Raw genomic sequence first — 17,932 nt, forward strand, 5'->3', positions numbered from 1 at the left:
ATTGTTTATGTAATAAAATAAAATAAAAACATTTAAATTAAACTATTATACAATTAAATAATTCTTTATTTTGTAGACACCAGCTCCATCTAATCACCCCCCCAAAAAAGATGAAAAAAACAGCCAACAAGAGCACTCAAAAGATGGAAACTCAGGAAGTGAAATGATAAAATGCCAAGAGAATGTTTTAGCAAGTGGCAAGTGTGTGGCAACTTCGAAGATGCTAAAATATAAAAAAATGTACTGGTATTATATAAATATGTATGTATATCAAAGCAATAATGTATGTATGCTGTTTTTGTGCAATATTGTAGAGTATAAGTAGTAACAAAATTGTTACTCCAAAAAAAATGCTGGTTTATTTTAACCCAGTGTTGGTTCGAAGGGGAAAACCTTGTTGTTGGCTTAATCTAGAAAATGTTAATATTTCACCGAACAAGGAATTACAACAACCCAACATTGCTGGTTTTAACCACGCAGCATAGGTTTCAGAGTGTAGGCAGAAGGATATGTCAGGGGCGGACTGACCAGTAGGACATTCTGTCAAAATCTAGAACGGCCGTTCACTGACGGCGGACTGACTGACGTATTACAAACGCAAATTCCTGCAACGCGAAGGCATCAGCAAGTCGGACACGTATGCATGTAACGCAATGCACACGTTGCATACAACACCCCCCCCCCCCTCTTCAACAGAATTGGTAGAGGGCCGATGTGGGCCGAATCATCCGGGGCCGAGTTTGCTTCCCAGTCAGCCCCTGGATACTGTGATTATATTTGCAGCAGCATGGCCTTGAGCGCCCTATTTTGTGAGAACCTATGTACATTTTTGCTTAGTTTGAGCAAACCCTAGGACCACAAACTCAGAATTGGTGGGTAACCAGTTATATTTTGCACAATAGTATAATGTGTATTTTAGCTTTACAGTAATGATATTGGTATTTACAACTTATCATAAATTATTAGACTTTTTATAGTCCATATACAGAAAATATATTATCGAAGCTAAATATGTGTTTGTTTTCATATCATGCGAAAGCAACCAAGTGGGATAACTTATTTAGCACACACAATTAACATCAGTAACATCTGCAGGTGTCAGTACACACTGACAACCACACTATTTCATATTAATAAACATGCATCTGGTGTCTACCGTAAGGTTTGCCAGAAGCCCACCCACACTGATACCTAATCGGATATATTTCTCCGAAGGTCCAAACTCCAGAAATGTGATATTCACTCAACACCTGCATTCTGCTCAGAAGAGCATCTTTTTAATTAGGAACGATATATTCAAACACAGACATTACATCAGAACAGTGACTCAGAATGAAATTGAAGAAAATGAGTCACGCTCGTATTGGTCATTTCATCAGACTGATTCATGTTCTTTTCACTTTTGGGAAAAGTGGCTAAATTTCCCTAAATGGGACTACACTTTGAGTAGAGAAAAACAATGTAGGACATCCTCATTATAACATTATAATATGTCTTCTTACCAATAGGGGGTGCTCCTTCCACTATCACTAATAGTAGTACAGACGGCTTGACAGGTACGTGATTGCCTAAATCAGAAAGTAGTGATCTGGATCCATGTTAACCTTGCCAAACGTCCAAACTATTACACGGAAAACTGAGATAATGACCTCGAAGGTAACACTATGACCAAGAACAGAAAGGCATGTCTCACCCAGCGTGACACTTTGGCACCGGCACCGAGTCCCCCGTCACCATCACCAACCCCACTTCTGCTTAAACTACACAAGTCATGATTAATTTCACAGCTTGTTACCATGGCCCTGAGGCAGAGATGACATTGTAGAAATGTTATATTGTTCAACAATTAAGAGGAGGACAGAAATAGGATGAAATGATTAATTTAATAGATCATTGACAGCAGAAAATAACACATTAAAAGCATCCAATTTTCAGAACCTCATAAAAACACTCTCCGGCTGCTAACAGAGATGCTCTGCTTGAGAGCAACCAATCACCATCAGAGTATTCATCATGCTAATAGATAACAGCATGCAAACGTTTGCGCAACGTTGATGCTGAGATCACTAAAGAGACCATATGACAGATGAATCAATGTATATTGAACATGTATTGATGTTTTTAATACATCTGTATAAAATGTAGGTAGTCATATTTGTCTGCATTTGCTCTCACTTTACATTAATATGATTTGATCAACACAGCCTCAAGGCACAAGCTTATCTATTGTTCGATGTGGCAAATTTTGGCTAATTCATATGAATTCGAATGATCTCGCGCCTTTGACGTTAGGTTGAGGGGCGGGATTAGGGATGTGGCTTCAGTGTTGCAATTGGACTAGTAATCGTACATTTTTGTGCGGGTTCACAACCTACAAATTCTACGAAAAGTCGAATTAATTTCGAATTTCCATGAGATCAGGTTGGATTTAATATGATTTAATATTTAAGAGCGATTTGAGTTAAGAGACTTTGTTTGCATTTTTACCATAATTTTCAATAAAAAAATCCTATAGATCTATAGATAGACATATAGGAAATTTTGTTCGTGTTAAAATACATATTGTGCATTCTGAATGTAGTATACTGTCACATTTAACCCACACACTTTAACCAGTGCTCCAGATAATCAATACATGCAATAAAACTTTCCCCAGGTAGGTGTGTTTTACCACTGTTTCCCTCCACACCGCTGGACCGACAGCTACAAGTACACAAGATTAGCTGTTCAATGTGGGTGTCGTGCATTGTTTGTATACATGAAGCTCAAAAAAACAGCGCATTGTTTTAGATGTGGGATTTTCGGTGGACAGTGACTCATGACTTGACCTTTTCAGAATGATGTGGGATTTTGAAACTACAGTGTCAACATGGGGCAAACTCAGCATGAACGATAATGATAGTCAATCGCATATTAAAAAGGCTTGTTGGACATTTCAATTACTTAAAAACATGTTGTATTATTGTTCATGATAATATGACGAATGTCATCTGCAGCATGACAAAGTCCAAGGCATTCCATCATACATCTGAACTTTCCTCAGTCATTGAACATAAATCTCTCCAACACAAAAGCCCCTTTCTATCAAGCAGATGAATTATTGACAACGCTGCTTTTTTTCCTTCTTCAATATTTCAAATGCTGTACTCTCTTTTATTTTGCTGTTCTAGTGCTCAGTGTTTTTATAGGAACGAAGTCGAGGAACTCAAGGTGTCTGGGTTGCTATTAACATTAGCAGGAAAGTGGCAAATAACGAAAAGACATTTTGCTAAACCTATCAAATCAATAAAGAAGAGTCATAAAAGACCGTGATCAGCTTGTGTGCGTGGGAGAGAGAATTTTTCCTTTCCTTTTTTCTGAATTTCATTCTAGCGGTTTAAGGTTCTTGCCAGCTTTTCTGCTGATAGAGTCTAAAGGATCTAAGAAACATCAGTAATAAAATATAAAAGATACACCGTGACTTTTTACTAACAGAGCGTGTGTGTGTTTCCGGGCAGAAGTAAATTTATTCAGACAGAAATAAGGCATATCGTCAACTTTCTTTGCAAAACTCAGGGCTGTCACAGCTAGGTTCAAAACGCACCACTGCTTCTCCCATTTCTTCCCTTTAACTTTCAAGATCAGAGCTTGTTCGCTACGTATAGGTTTGTTTTTAAACTTGGGTGTGAAACCAATGTGGAACAAGAACCTGAGAGTCTATCTGGCCTTTGTATTACCGAGTTCCTCTGCTGTGTCAAATTGCCCCATTTAAAAAGGTAACGGTGACCCGTGACCTGAGCTGTGTGCGTGCCCTTTCATTTTTGTTCTTGTCGATCTTTCATGCATGACTCACATTTCTGCAATATGCAGTTGACATTTATTTATTTATAATTAAACAATGTTTTTGCAGATTCCACCTCCTCCTCATAACCTCTGCATACAAAGGTCAACACCTACCAGAAAATAACAGCATTACACTGCAACATATCGAATCATCATAGTTTGACATCTACATGTTGTAGTTTTAATTGATCGTGAAAATTTCTTAATGCTGTCAGGTGGTACATCTCATGAAAAGACAAGACAAACACTTATTCACACCCATTTCAGTCAGCCTGCCAAACAAGTCTCTATATAAACACATTACGTTCCACAGGTTTTTTACGTTTATACGCCCGGGGTCACACCTCAATCAGTGTTCCTTTTCTGCAAGTTGCGTTCGGTTTTAATGTCACAGACCTCTCTCGCGTCTTGTTTTGTCTGAGTTTTTAAGTGAGTGAGGCAATGCTTGTCTGCATTAATCACGCACCCTTTTCGTAAGCATTAAATCTCTCTTCGGAGTCGCATCTGAGGAAAGTTAACGGCAAGTAAATGCATGCATTTATAAAAAAAGAAATATTCTCAGGAGGAGATGAAATAAAGGAGGTCATGTGAAGTGCCTGTCTAAGTGTGTTCTGTGTGAGGAGAAAGGTCTCTTAGAAAGACTGTCAACGGCATCATCGCGCTGCATCTCTTCTGAGCTTCCTTGAGAGTTTGTACTTCTTCAAATATTATTTATCTCTTTAAATGAGAGCAGGATAAAGCAAAAGAAGAGTCAAATTTTGATACCACCCTACAGTAGTTATCCAGGCTGCTTGTTAGCAAGTGCATTCATTCATGTGCAACGTGTGAATGATAGAAATCGTTTATATTATTACGTAAAACACCGCTATAAAAACCATGTTTACGATGCCTAACTGTGCTATTACTTTTACAATCAACCAGAGTTACGATTTAGCCTGAAGCGCTGAAAATTCTCATAGACTTGAAGGATGGACCCGAGCCATTTGTACTGTAGGAATTAAAGATCTGACTCAAGGGAGAGAGCAACAGCAATTGTCCAGCAGAAAAACCCCTAGCAACCACCCGGAACACCCTAGAAACCAATCAGCACACCTCGGTAATGACTAGGGACGTTGTCAGCGAGCAGCACATCTTCAAAAAATCTATATTTTTCTAGACGGGAGCTTGATGTCTCTTCCCGATCTTCTCCAGAGAGCACTGAGCTGTAGTGAACTAGGCTGCCAGCAATGTTTACGTGTGCGTGTTTGCATGAGGCTTGAGCTTGCCGGTCAGCTTGTTCCCGTCTTCCAGCTGTTTTCCTTCCCCTGGGCCTCACTGTCTCCATCAGTACCTTGGTCAGGTGTCATCAAGGATACGGCGACCATATTGAAAAGCTCTTGCCAGGAGCTGCGGACACACATCACCTGAGCTGTGGTGGCCCTGCGGCCTCCAGGTATACGGAGGCTCCCCTGCGTCACGGCTGATCCGTGAAAGAGTGACTGGTAACTTCGATGGGGAAACGAGTCCGTCAGGCACATCTTTGGTAAAATAAAGGGAAATGGATAAAACAGCAACAGTGATGAAAATACGAGTCGTCTACGAGGTGAATTGAACCTCAGGGTCTGCGAAGGAAAAAGACGTTTGATACTTGGAAGCAGCACGGCTTTGGTCCCCATAGCAACCGTTATGGATGCAGAGTTTTTTTGTTCGAAAGACGTCCACTTTAACAACTAATACATGCAGGACTAATGCATTAAAACATTTATTGGATCAAGTAATGAATAGCCATAGCAAAAAGCTTGCAGACACCATAAGTGTGAATGTTATAGCGTTTTGTGTAGAAAAATCAAAATATCTTCTTATGTGTCATACAGGTTAGGAATGAAATGAGGGCAAGTAAACGAGGAAAGACTGGGTCACAATCCCTTTGTGTCCAAATACTGGACAAGAACAAAAATGAATGCGGGTCTAAGGTAGAATGTAGAATACAGTACTAGCATAGAAGTTTCGAAGAGCTTCAGTTGTGTTGCTGTAGAGAAGATCAGGTTCATCATGAGGATATCCTGAAGAGAGAGGTCAGTGGTTAATGAGTTGTGGAAAATGAGCTGTTGGAAAGTCTTCTTCCTCTGCCTGATCTATGAGGATGTGCTCCACGGTTACTTCCCGATTGTGTTAAGGCCAGATCCCCGTAGGCCGTGTTAAACACACGCAAAGCTTTTTCTTTCAGTTTCCCCCGCGGCTCTTAGAAACTGTTCATTTGCTGCATGGAGACGCTCAAGTCAACTGGTTTATTCCCTGATGTCTGAAGAGTACATTAGTCACAATGATTTCATCGTAGCGTTTTTGGAAGTTATTTTTTGACATGCCCGGTTACTGACTGAAAACTATAATTTTCATTGTTTTTGTCCTTTTGACAAAGATATTATTTAGACTTTCTGTGCAATGACAGCCATCACAAAAGCATCAAGATGCATTGTGATTTGGTTCTTCATATTTCCGTTTGGCACAATATCATACCAAAAAAGTTTTCAAGATACAAATGCACTTTTTCACTACATATTTTTCAAGCTAAAGGTTGATTATTGGTTTGCTATACTGGTCTATCTGAATTTGTTTCACCATAAGGTCAGTGAACTCATTTCACTTCTCACTCGAGATTAGTTCAACTCAAATCTGCTTCATTGCCACAAATAAAAATAGAAATGACTGAAGGGATTGTGACTCAGATGTCTGCCAACAGGATGGTTTATTGAGAAAAACCCATTAGTAAATTATCACGTCAACTACCTAGTTTAGACATTGTAGGAAGCACGCTCATGCTATCTTGCTAGTTAAAGGTGTTAGAGGTATTTTAGGTATAATGACACACTCGCAAATATATCTCCCTGATGTCATGTCAAACCTGTATGACTTTCTGCAGAACACAAAAGAAGATATTTCAATAGTAAGTTTGAACCAAACAACATTGACCCCCATTGACTTCATCAGAGACATTTTTTAAAATGTGTTATTTTATGTTCCACAGAAGAAAGATTTATCAAAATATCTTCTTTTGTGTTCTGCGGATGAAAGAAAGTCAAAAAGGTTTGAAATGACAAGAGGGTGAATGAAGAACCATCCCTTTAATTCTGTGAAAATATTCAACATTATCTTGATTGATTTAGTTTCTAACTTTTCAAAGGTTTCCTTTCAAAGTTTCATTAATAAACAAACAAGAGCTGAGTGAAGTTTTGTCTTCAGTTTTTTTCAACTTCCTGCTATCTGATTTTCCACGCCTCTGACTTGCCCTCTCTGTCTCTTCAGCTGCAGCGTCACCAAGCATGTGGTTTTCCTCTCCGCGCGACACAGGAAATGTTGCAGCAAAAACAAATTCAGTCACCTTTTCCATGCTGTTCTGAAGCCAAAGTGTCTAAATATAGGGCCTTCAAACAACTAAAATAAACTGTTTAAACAATGGTGTTTTTAACCACAGAGAGTGATGTTAAAGATGTCGTCCATTTGTTTGTTGAGGTTGGATAAGTAACTCTGGTTATCTGTCACAATGAGTATTTTAGAGGTGCTTTAAAACATTTCACTTCAAGGATTTAGTGGCTTGAGTAATAATAGTCATGAGATGCATTAATGTTATTGTTAATGTTAATGTAGTGGTTTAAACCTTTCCAAAAAACATTTCACGTTTATTAATTTTTCTTTCAGCTTATTACTTTTAACCAATAGGTCATTTTGAGCCAATTTATGAAGTCAGTTTTCCTCAAGTTTACACACCCAGAGTCACCACATGTGTAGTTCAACAGAAGGTTTTTAAGGTCTAAAATTGTTTAAAAATATTAAAACGATTTTACTGATGTCACAGATGTAACACCAGGCACGAGGCTTTCACACTCAACAAAGCAGAAGCTAATCCAAACACACATTGAATAAACTTAGTGACTCTTAGCATTGCATTGAGGTATATGCGTGTGTCCTCACATATTTCCTTCTGTTTATAAACAAAAGACACAAATATCCCACAGTTTTCGAATCCATCCTTCCCCCTTATTCTGTCTTTCCTTTTATCTGTTGTCTCTACACGGAAAGAAGCCATTGGGTCAGAGGAGCCTTTAGGAAAACGGATTAGATTTCATTGTGTTCGAGTAAAGAAAGCAAAAGTCACTCTATAAATAGCCAGATTTGCACTCCTTTATTTGTGACTTACACCAGCGGTGAGCACATAGCGCTAATGATCCTGGCGGAGGTGACACAATGAGAATATGAGGATAAAATGAGAACATAATGAAAGATCTTTTTAACGTGTTACATCTTATTATTCCTTAAAAGATACAGTTCATACAATAAATAAAAATGCCATTATTATTCACCCATGCTTAAAATCATAAGAGTTTTGAAGAATGTTTATGCAATATAAGTCTGTAAAATAATGTGACGTTTCAAACCCTATCAAGTCAAACGACAGCTTTGAGTAAAAACAGACTAAACATTAAGTTACTATTGATTTGACTTCCAGTACAGTACTTATTTGCATATATTCAAGTTTGGCTCGTTGCCATCAGTTGCATAAAATGCTAAACTAATGGCATTCAATGGCGTCATTGTCGAACCTGGAGTGACACGTCAGCATTTAATCTAAGCTTTGTGAACACACCGAGATCTGAGTACTACAGGAAAGATTTTCACTTAGCAACGAAGCCTACTCAAAGTTCTGAATTTAGATTTTGGGGTACTGTTCCTTTAACAAAAGTGTTATTCAATGCAATGCCATTTTACTATCGCTCAGACATGCGAAATACTCTTAAAACTGAAAAAGGTACCTAAAATGCAGCTTAGATTGTTTACTGGTTTATTACACTTGAGAGTCTCCTCATAAACGAATTGTGACAGTGTATCCATCATGTCAACATATTACGTATCAATGAAAAATAACCTTGGTTAAAGTAGTCTCTAAACAGCCGTTGCAATCTTGCGGCTATTGCCTCTCTGCTATAACACACAAATTCTATTAAACGCTGTTACAGAATTCAGCCAGCAAACAGAGAACCGTAAAATCACTCCGAGTCATTTCAGATTTATGATGGGCTTAGATAGTAACGCTAGTTCTTGTTTATAGAGGACTTTAATTTGTTATTGGTCTATGAGTCGGGGTGTTTTATGCTGATGATTACGTAGTGTTCTGTGTAAAATTTCCTCTGTCTGGAGTCCAGGCTGAGCTCTGCCATGTGGAGCTGGATTTCCCCTGGATTGACTCCAGGCCTCTCCTCACCACCCTCTGCCGTTCACTCTCATTCTTTCCTGTGCATCTGATTCCCGAGTCCTTATGTCATCTCTGTGCCATCTCCACGGATGGAGATCACAGGTTTGAATTCACCTTTGACCTTAATTTCAGGGATGTAAAGCAACACTTTGCGTACTGTAAAACCACTTTGTAATGTTAATGTATTTATTTACTAATTTGAGACTGTGATTCCTGTGTAAATATGATGTCCTGTGAAAACATTTATGCTCAAATTTCATGTTTTCATTATGTTTTATTACATTAATTAGCGGAATTTTTGTTGTTGTTACCTAATCAAAACAGCCCAACTGCAGTTTGATTGACATTGCAATTCAATATCACAATAAAAAGTCTGTTTTGGCAAAAACAACTTTTCGTACATATCTCCACTGCTTATATGCCACTTGGATGAAGCATCTCTTCATAATTTTATTATGATGACAATAGCCTGCTATGATATTGTGGGATATACAGTCATAAAAACAATAGCTATAAAATTAATTTGACACAGTATCAAGATTAGAAAATGTGGTCCTTGTTAAATCTGACATGACATATTCTGATTTAAATATATTGGCAAATTCAAGGCTATCTGTGAGATATTGTCGTCTGAGGCTCTAGAGACACACACGAGATTCAGATGGATTCTTTCTCATCACAAAATTTTAGTTTTTTTATTTTAATGTAATTTAACTACTAACTTGAATTGCTGTCTAGAAGAAACTATTGAGATACTGAAGAAAGTCTTATTTGTGATTTTTCTTCGCAGTAATACTGTTTTTAAAGCACCCTTGAATAAGTACTGCACATATATGAGAAAATAAAATACCAAATTATATCAAGCATACCATTAGCCTTACCGTAGCATACAATCACTCTCCTAAACATCCACTCTCCCATCCCCCAAAAAACACAAGTCACACCAATCAAATAGTTTCCTAAATCTTTCATTTGTTTCCAAGCGGCAACCTACAGTCTTAAAATCAAGCAAATCTATCACCGGCACATCGAAGTGTTTTTCTAATAAACAATACTCAACAAGCATGCTTTCAGGGAATACTAAATCGCAGGGTTTCAGACAAAACTTTGCAGCTCCATCTCAACTGAGCGCAAATTCCCAGCCATCATAAATCTTCTATCGCCGATTATTGCGTAATCAGAGGGGGAAATATGATGCCAATAAAGCGCGTGAGCCGGCGGGATATTATTGGTGGGCGTTTATTCAGCAAGAATTATACAAGGATTTGCCGTATAATTCAGATGGGTCTATAGCTGGGTCTGGTGGGGACGTTTATATTCGTACCACGGAGACTGACGGATATTACCCTGCGCTGCACATAAGAGCTGTAGGGCAACTACTCAAAAGCGAGGCATGTATTTGGTGTTTATGTGAATCTCAAAAAACAAAGTTGTTCTTATATGTTGCTTTTAAATGCTTGTGCCATGTCATCGCACACCACTCGTGTAAGTATTTTCATACTTGTGTGAAATATATGTTTATGCTACTGTCACCTGACAGGTTTTGAGATTTCAAAACATTTCTTTGTAATAACAAGGCTTTCAGGTGTGTAGCTTATCAAAGCTACAAACATGTAGAACCAGGGAGCATGCAGACACTTGTCCTGCACTTCTCTACTGCAATCTAATCGCAACCAGTCAGACGACTATTACACCCCTGTCATGTCAAATTTTACGTAGTCTAAAACTATTAGTCACCTTGGCCTTTTTGTCACCGAGCTAATGGTACAGCATTAGACACATTATTTGGCCTAAAGGCTTTTGATTGGTACATTTACAAGCCATATCATTTTTCGGCATCAGTGGGTACCTGCGTAAACAGAAATCATTTTATGAGAAGTAAATACACAAACTGACCTAGAGAACACAGCAAATGCACCATTTTAACATGCATGGTGTCTTTTAGCTTATAAAAAAAGGCATTATTCATTGAAAGTGGTGTTTAGAAATTAAATTCTTGGGTTGAGTCAGACAAGCACGGGCACATTTGTTAATAAAAAAGAAAACCAGTTATGCTCAGCAATCAATGCAATCATCAGTAAGTAATGGCCTATAGTTGTGTGTTTGTCTGCTTGTAAGCAAAGTCACATGGCAGGTTTTTTTAAGATCTGACTTGTTGCGGCATTGTCTGTGAGACTGTTTCCTCTTTCCACGCATCAGCATAACATTCTCCATTTCTGGGTTTGTGACATCACGGAGCAGGAAGTGACATCACGTCCTTGTTTGTGAGGCCTGGTAATTGTGGGCTAGACGACAAATGACAGCTGTGCTGTGCTGGAAAATGGATATGAGTGTGGTTAGAGGTTAGCCATGCTTTATTGGCGTCTTTTTGCCTTTTTTCAAACAAAAAACGAAACGCTTCCCATTGCTGCATCATATCTAGAAAACTATGTTACTAACTCGAAACTTGAATGCTTTCATTTTGACTAAATCAACAAGATCGGCCTTTAAGCCAAACATGAATCTTTTTTTTCTCTTGGTAATTTTAAACAATTTGTACTTTCATAAGGTTACACCTAGCATGAATCTAACATGAGATTTATGATTTAATTGACAAGCAAATGATCTCAAGTCAGGTCTTATGCAAAACAGGCGTGGAACAAATAGCGGCACATATACTGTACTTTCCACCCCACTAAAACCACAGGTGCACACTTCACTGGAGAGTTTGCATAGTAAACTGGCCACAGCGCTGGAGGGTTTGCAATTCAGATGCACCATATACAATGGAAACTGTCACATACTAGTGACATCTCAGACACCCATTGTAGTATTTTACTTGATCTGTTGACCACTATTGCTTGAAAAAAAACGTAGCAAAAGATTCACTCAGTAAATGTATCAAAATGGTCTTAATCCTCAACAAAACTGGAAATCTGTTCAAATAGACGCGTGCTTGTACATCTGCCGCTTTCGTGGCAAAGCGGACCCGTATCCGCTACCATAAATCATGTTTTCATCTAAATAAAGAGAGGAAAGACAATAGGCTTGGGTACCTTGGAGACCAGTAGGACTTCTTTGCCATGGCAACTGTGTGCTGAGATACCGTGCAGTGATGTGGCTTCAACAACATGTTCTGTGGAGGAATGCAGAAAGTGCTCGATATTGCCTTTCGACGGCTTTATGTGTTGTACATCCCTGTGAAATGAGATGAAATGTCACGTTTTGTCGAACAAAGCCTCTATGGCTCACAGAAAGTAAACTTTGTACGACGTTCAATGTTCAAAATTCCAGTTCTTCTCTGTCAATGTGTTTCTAAACATAGAACTCATGTGTTATTAAGAAAATATTATAAAGCTGTTTCTGAAAACAAAATTTATAAATAAAGAGCATTTTTGTTAATAGATTACCATTCGATTATCTTTGCAAGTCCACATATATGAGTAATTGAACATATGTGGGTGTATGTTTATGCGTTTTCTATCTCTCCCTCTCATATTTCTCAAACGATGGAGTGCAAAGCAAACACAAACAGCAGCAGATATGAGGGTTCAGAGTGTGCGCTGCCTGCTTTGTGTAGAGAAAGCTTGTGTTAATTTCCTGTGGCAACAGAATAAGAGCACCACTGCATACATTGCATTTAATAATCTGTTAAAGGGTAAGCCGGGCCATGTGACTGGAATGAAGACCAAAATGCCCTCAGTCACTTTGATCGCGTCCACGTATTTACGATATTCACTTAAGCATCGTTGACTTGCTTCGCTCAAAGAAATTGTTGATGTATTTGTTCGGGGCTTAACAAAGCATGACTTGTTTGGGAGTGTAGCAGATGTGGCAGCAGCTACTGGTGAATTTGCACTCAAGCTGTGAAGGATACAATATTAACAAAACCTCGTATCATGTTTAGACAACTAAACAGGGAATTTTGCTCTTTGAAAATGTCATTTGTATGTTCTCGTCTTTTACATTTGTTAAACAGAGCTGCAAGCCTGTATCTAGTTGGGCTAGCAGCTTTCAGTGTGGTAGTGAAACACAATCCGAGTTTTTCTCATAAACAAAGATTATTCGAAATCCAAACGCGATGACATGATGATCTACTGTGAGGTGTTGCTGTTTGTCTCCACCAGCATATAGGATGTGTGTACATAGAGATTATGTGAGGGATGGGTTGGAATCGGATGAAAACAGATGAGATGCTAACTTGCATTTGGCAAATAGCGCTTGTTAATGCAAAAATATGAATGTACAATTTAATATCAAAATCAGAGTGTGTCTCAGCTGCGAAATTGGCCCTGATCAGTTTTCGGAGGGGTGGTTAATGTGGGGGCTGGCACACGAGCGAGATATTAGTGACATAACCCAAACAGCTGTCACATATCTGCGTTATGATATATGCCTGCTATAGCATTCCATAAAAACTCTGCCATCTGTACACAGGATGAATTTCTAAACAATGCATAGTCTCAGTCAAGGCTTCACCATTTGATCAATGCTAACTGCATTTTACAATAACGTCTCTAAGCCAACAGCTTATGAGACTGCACTTTCAGGCATATGGCTGGTTCAACAAATGCCAACTTTTCAAACATTTTGATTGTAAGTGTTGAGAAACATAGCTGTCATTCTCAGCCCGCCCTAAATAAACACAAGCAGGGTTACAACCCTGATTCAGCAGAACCCAACAATCGTTAAAATATATTTTTGAAATAGCAATGAATGTATCGTATATCAAATCAGGCAATCCTAGAATGCACTGCGACATGTTCCAATGAATGTTGACTCAAAGGGGCGAAATTCTGTTATCATTTACCAAACAGTTCTTGGCGACCTGCCATAGAAGAAATGGCAATCAAAAGTGCCCTAGAACTGTTTGCTTTTCTACATTCTTCAAAATATCTTGTGTTCAACAGACCAAAGAAGGAAAAAAACAAAATTGGAATTAAGGAAGTCAATGGTGGCCAAGAACTACAAGAATTCCACATACGTTTGTCAGAACTAAGAAATGTATACAGGTTTGGAACAACTTGAGGCTCCCCCAAAATACAGACTATAGCTTTAAAGAACTCAAAGTGATCACTGATAATTTATGTGTGATAGGTTTTATTTTGTTTTGTTTCTGTAACATCACACTCCACTGAAGTCAAGTAACATCCCTCATGTGCTCAGTGTGGGAAGCTGTTCAAATGTCTCTGAATAAAGAGAGCTGCTGAAGGTGTTCATCACTCATTTAAGAGGTTCCATTTAAATTAGGATGCTTTATTAGAAGGTATTAGGCATTATTATCTGTTTGTAGAGAGTAAGCAGTGAGGCAGTGCAAGTTAAATGGACAGCGGTGACACCATAGGTTAAATGGAGAGGGACAGAGGGAAGTCATACACAATATTTAATGTTTCATAAATGAAATAAATATTGTACTGTTGTGTACCTTGGTGTCAATCATCCAGTTTATGAACTCAACAACCAGCAAAGCTTTTCCATGTTCCAAGAGGAGAATGTTATATAACCAAACTATAGTAAACCACCTCACCAACCACCAGTGAGATCTGGACTAGAACCGTTCTGACAGGGGCTTCTGATTTATTCACTCTTTTGCCCAAGTACAGCCACTGCTGTTCGTCTGAATGATTTCGGGTTCACTTGTCGCTCCTGCCCGTCATCCTTCGTGACATTCTGTGTACCGATGGAAATGATTATTGTATGATTCTTAAGCGTCCCCTATTTCTAACTGAAGGTGCTGTTGAGCTACCTGCAGGCGATCCTGAATCGACAAAAAAAATTGTTCGCTTTCCATCCCAGGCTCACCTTATATTGTGTCCACAAATACACAACGAAAGCAAGGTGTACGGCTTGTATTTTAGGAAAACTTAAAATAGTGTGGACCACAAGAGAAAACATTTTGAGATTTTGTGCCTATACAATGGAAGTCAATGGGGTCCAATGTTGTTTGGTTACAAACTTGACTCAAAATATCTTCTTTAAGTCAGACAGGTTCGGAATGACATGAGGGTGAGAAAATCATGATAGATTTATGTTTGGGTGAACTATCCCTTTAACATCTTTTAACTTCACAACATATGAATAAAAAAAGTGACACCGTGAAAATGAATTCTAAAGAGAATCACACCCAAGGAAAACATTTGGTTGGTTTTACCACTACACTTCGCTACCAGTTTACACATTCAGTAACTAAACACAGACGGAAAGTATTGCATAAGAGACAACAAGGCTACCGTCCGTTAAAAACTGTACCAAACCCATGGAACAGTCAAGGTTCAGTTCTCAATCTTATTGTCAAAGCATGTGCAAGTCATTCGGTTTCACTTCTCTGTTGTTTTGCATCAGTTTCTACTAAAAATAACTTGACTTCTATTTCACTGTAAATATCTTACTCACACATGACACACAAAGCCTAACCATTTAGGGTGAAAAACGTATGCTCGAAAGTGACATGAATCCTCCTGGTTTCAGACTCTGAAGCCTTTGGGCAATTTAGGTCCCGTCAAATATCTTTTGTGCATTAGTAAACTAAATCTGCAGCAGTTATTTACCTGAAGTCCCCTTAAATGCAACAGATATGCCTTAGGTACTGGTCCTCTGACACATCGCTGAACCTCCTTTTGTTGTACACATCAAACAGAGCACAAAGGCAGGCAATGACTCAGTTGGGGGCAGGTCTCAGAAGCTGCCGGTTTCTCGCTGCCTCGTGGGTACAGGTAATTGTTTGGCTGTCGCCCGCAACCTTCAGCCAGCTAAAACTCTCAAGAGGGCAATGGCTCTGTGGCATTTTTCATATTAATGACATGGTCGTGCGCATCAGATGTCAGAACACACTGTAAGTCGCGCTTCAGGCCCGACATCACAGTCATGACAAATCCCCTGCGGTTAGTGGTTAATGTACTTTTGAGCGGGATGAATGTCCTCGGGTTAGGTGGGGTAAAATATTTTAATGGAACGTATCAAGGACACATGTATGTTTACGGAAAAAAACACAGAAGTACAGAAGTAAACTTACTTTATATTATTTGTCGAATTTATATAAAGTATATACACACAGCATATTTTAATTTTGATCAGTTTATGATCAGTTTTCTCTGTTTAAAACCATGTTTCATTATTTGCTCCTTACCCAAGTCATGGACGTTGATTTGAAGCAATAAACATTTAATGCTGCAGTGTTGAAAGGCCTAACCAGGCCAGAAACTAGATTGAGTAAAACCCTTGTAAAAGGCTATTGAGTCTTTAGTCAAGCATATCACTACTTTATCTCCTTCCTGCTGCAGCGTTTATTGCAACTGTTTCGAAGTTCAAGAAGGAAGATGCCATTGTTGGAAGATAAAAAAACAAAAGTGTCCATAAGAATAATAAAGACAAATGTTCGTCCAGTTTGCAAAGTCTTGTCTTCCCTGTGTTTGTGCGTCATATTGGCACACTTGTTGATCAACATTTACGTTTATGCATTTAATCCAAAGCAAGGTATAGTATACATTTTTTTATCGACTTTTGCGTTGCTGATGCAATGCTCTAAATGAGCCACAGGAACATCCAATAAAACAAGAACATTACTTGTTGTATAAGATCATCTAGAAGTTCAAATCAAAACATAAAAATTTGTCTTTTAAATATTTCCTTGCCATCCATGATGTGCACTGTGTGTAAACTGTCAGATTGGACAATCTTTCTCCCGAAGCTAAAATAATGCGCGCCCTCATGCTCCACCCCTCCCTAAATCGTGTTATAGACTGTCAAAAGCTCATACATCAGCCGGTTATTCTGTCTGCTCTTCGGCCACCCCCGGCGGGCTCACCTTTACGCTGATGATGGAGATGGCACAGGTGGGGGGGTTGGCAGAGGTGGGCGAAGGAGAGAGAGACAGAGAGAGATAGAGCATCTCCATCAGGCTGCCAGCTAGAGCCAATGATTAATTCCAGCAGATGCCTGGTATTTGCCTCAGAACATGGGGGTGTGAAGCGCTCTCACTCTCTCTCTCTCTCGCTCGCTGTACCCAGGCTGGCTGGCAGATCTTAATGAAATATTAACCAGCGGGCGATAGACCGAGCGAGCGAGGACAGACACAGGCGTGGGTTTCAGCGTAGGTGCGGGGAGAACCGGCCTTTCATAACAAGGAAAAGGAGAAACCCCCTCCACATGAACATTTATATACACACACAAGGCAATAGACATCAGGTTAGACAACCTTCCCAGGGTGTCCTGGATGTCCCATCTTCCACCCCCATTCCCTGGTGAAGGGAACACCCTCCCACCGCTCTCTTTAAACTTATATGTGAGTCACTAAATGCAACCTCATCTGTTCTTTGGAAGGTTTGGTTTTAGAGAGTTGTTGAAAACTCCTGAAGGAGTACATTTGCTTATATTTCTCTCTGTCAAGCCTATTATGTAAAATCTACAAGCATGACCCTGTTAATCTTTAATGGTCAGTCCGATTTTCTATGCTAGGCCATTTTAAGATGACTGATGCTTTATTTTAACATGATAACATAAAATTGGTTTACCGTAGGTCCTTAGATTTACAATACAAATATGCATTTGGAGAGTTAATATTTTATGTATATGTATATATTTATCAAGTTTTTTTTCCTGATTACAGTCCTGCGTTTTTATTTTTATACCTTAATTCAATGTTTACCTCAATTATCAAATCAACTTTACTTTTTAATCTACTTTAAAAAATAGATCAAATTAAGGCTCACCCTCTTTTTTTCTTATTTAATATCATACTTCAGCCTTCTTTAGCCCAACTGATGGCAAAAGCACTTGTGTCTTTGTTCTGATTGTTTAGTGATATTTCACTTGTTTGTGGACATCTGTGAAATTCTTGACCTTGTAGGAAAACTACACAGCTTCGCAGCCAAGTTCATGTCACCAAATAAACACCTCAGCGAAACC

The sequence above is a fragment of the Triplophysa dalaica genome, chromosome 16 (assembly GCF_015846415.1).
Source record: "Triplophysa dalaica isolate WHDGS20190420 chromosome 16, ASM1584641v1, whole genome shotgun sequence".
Classification (NCBI taxonomy): Eukaryota; Metazoa; Chordata; class Actinopteri; order Cypriniformes; family Nemacheilidae; genus Triplophysa; species Triplophysa dalaica.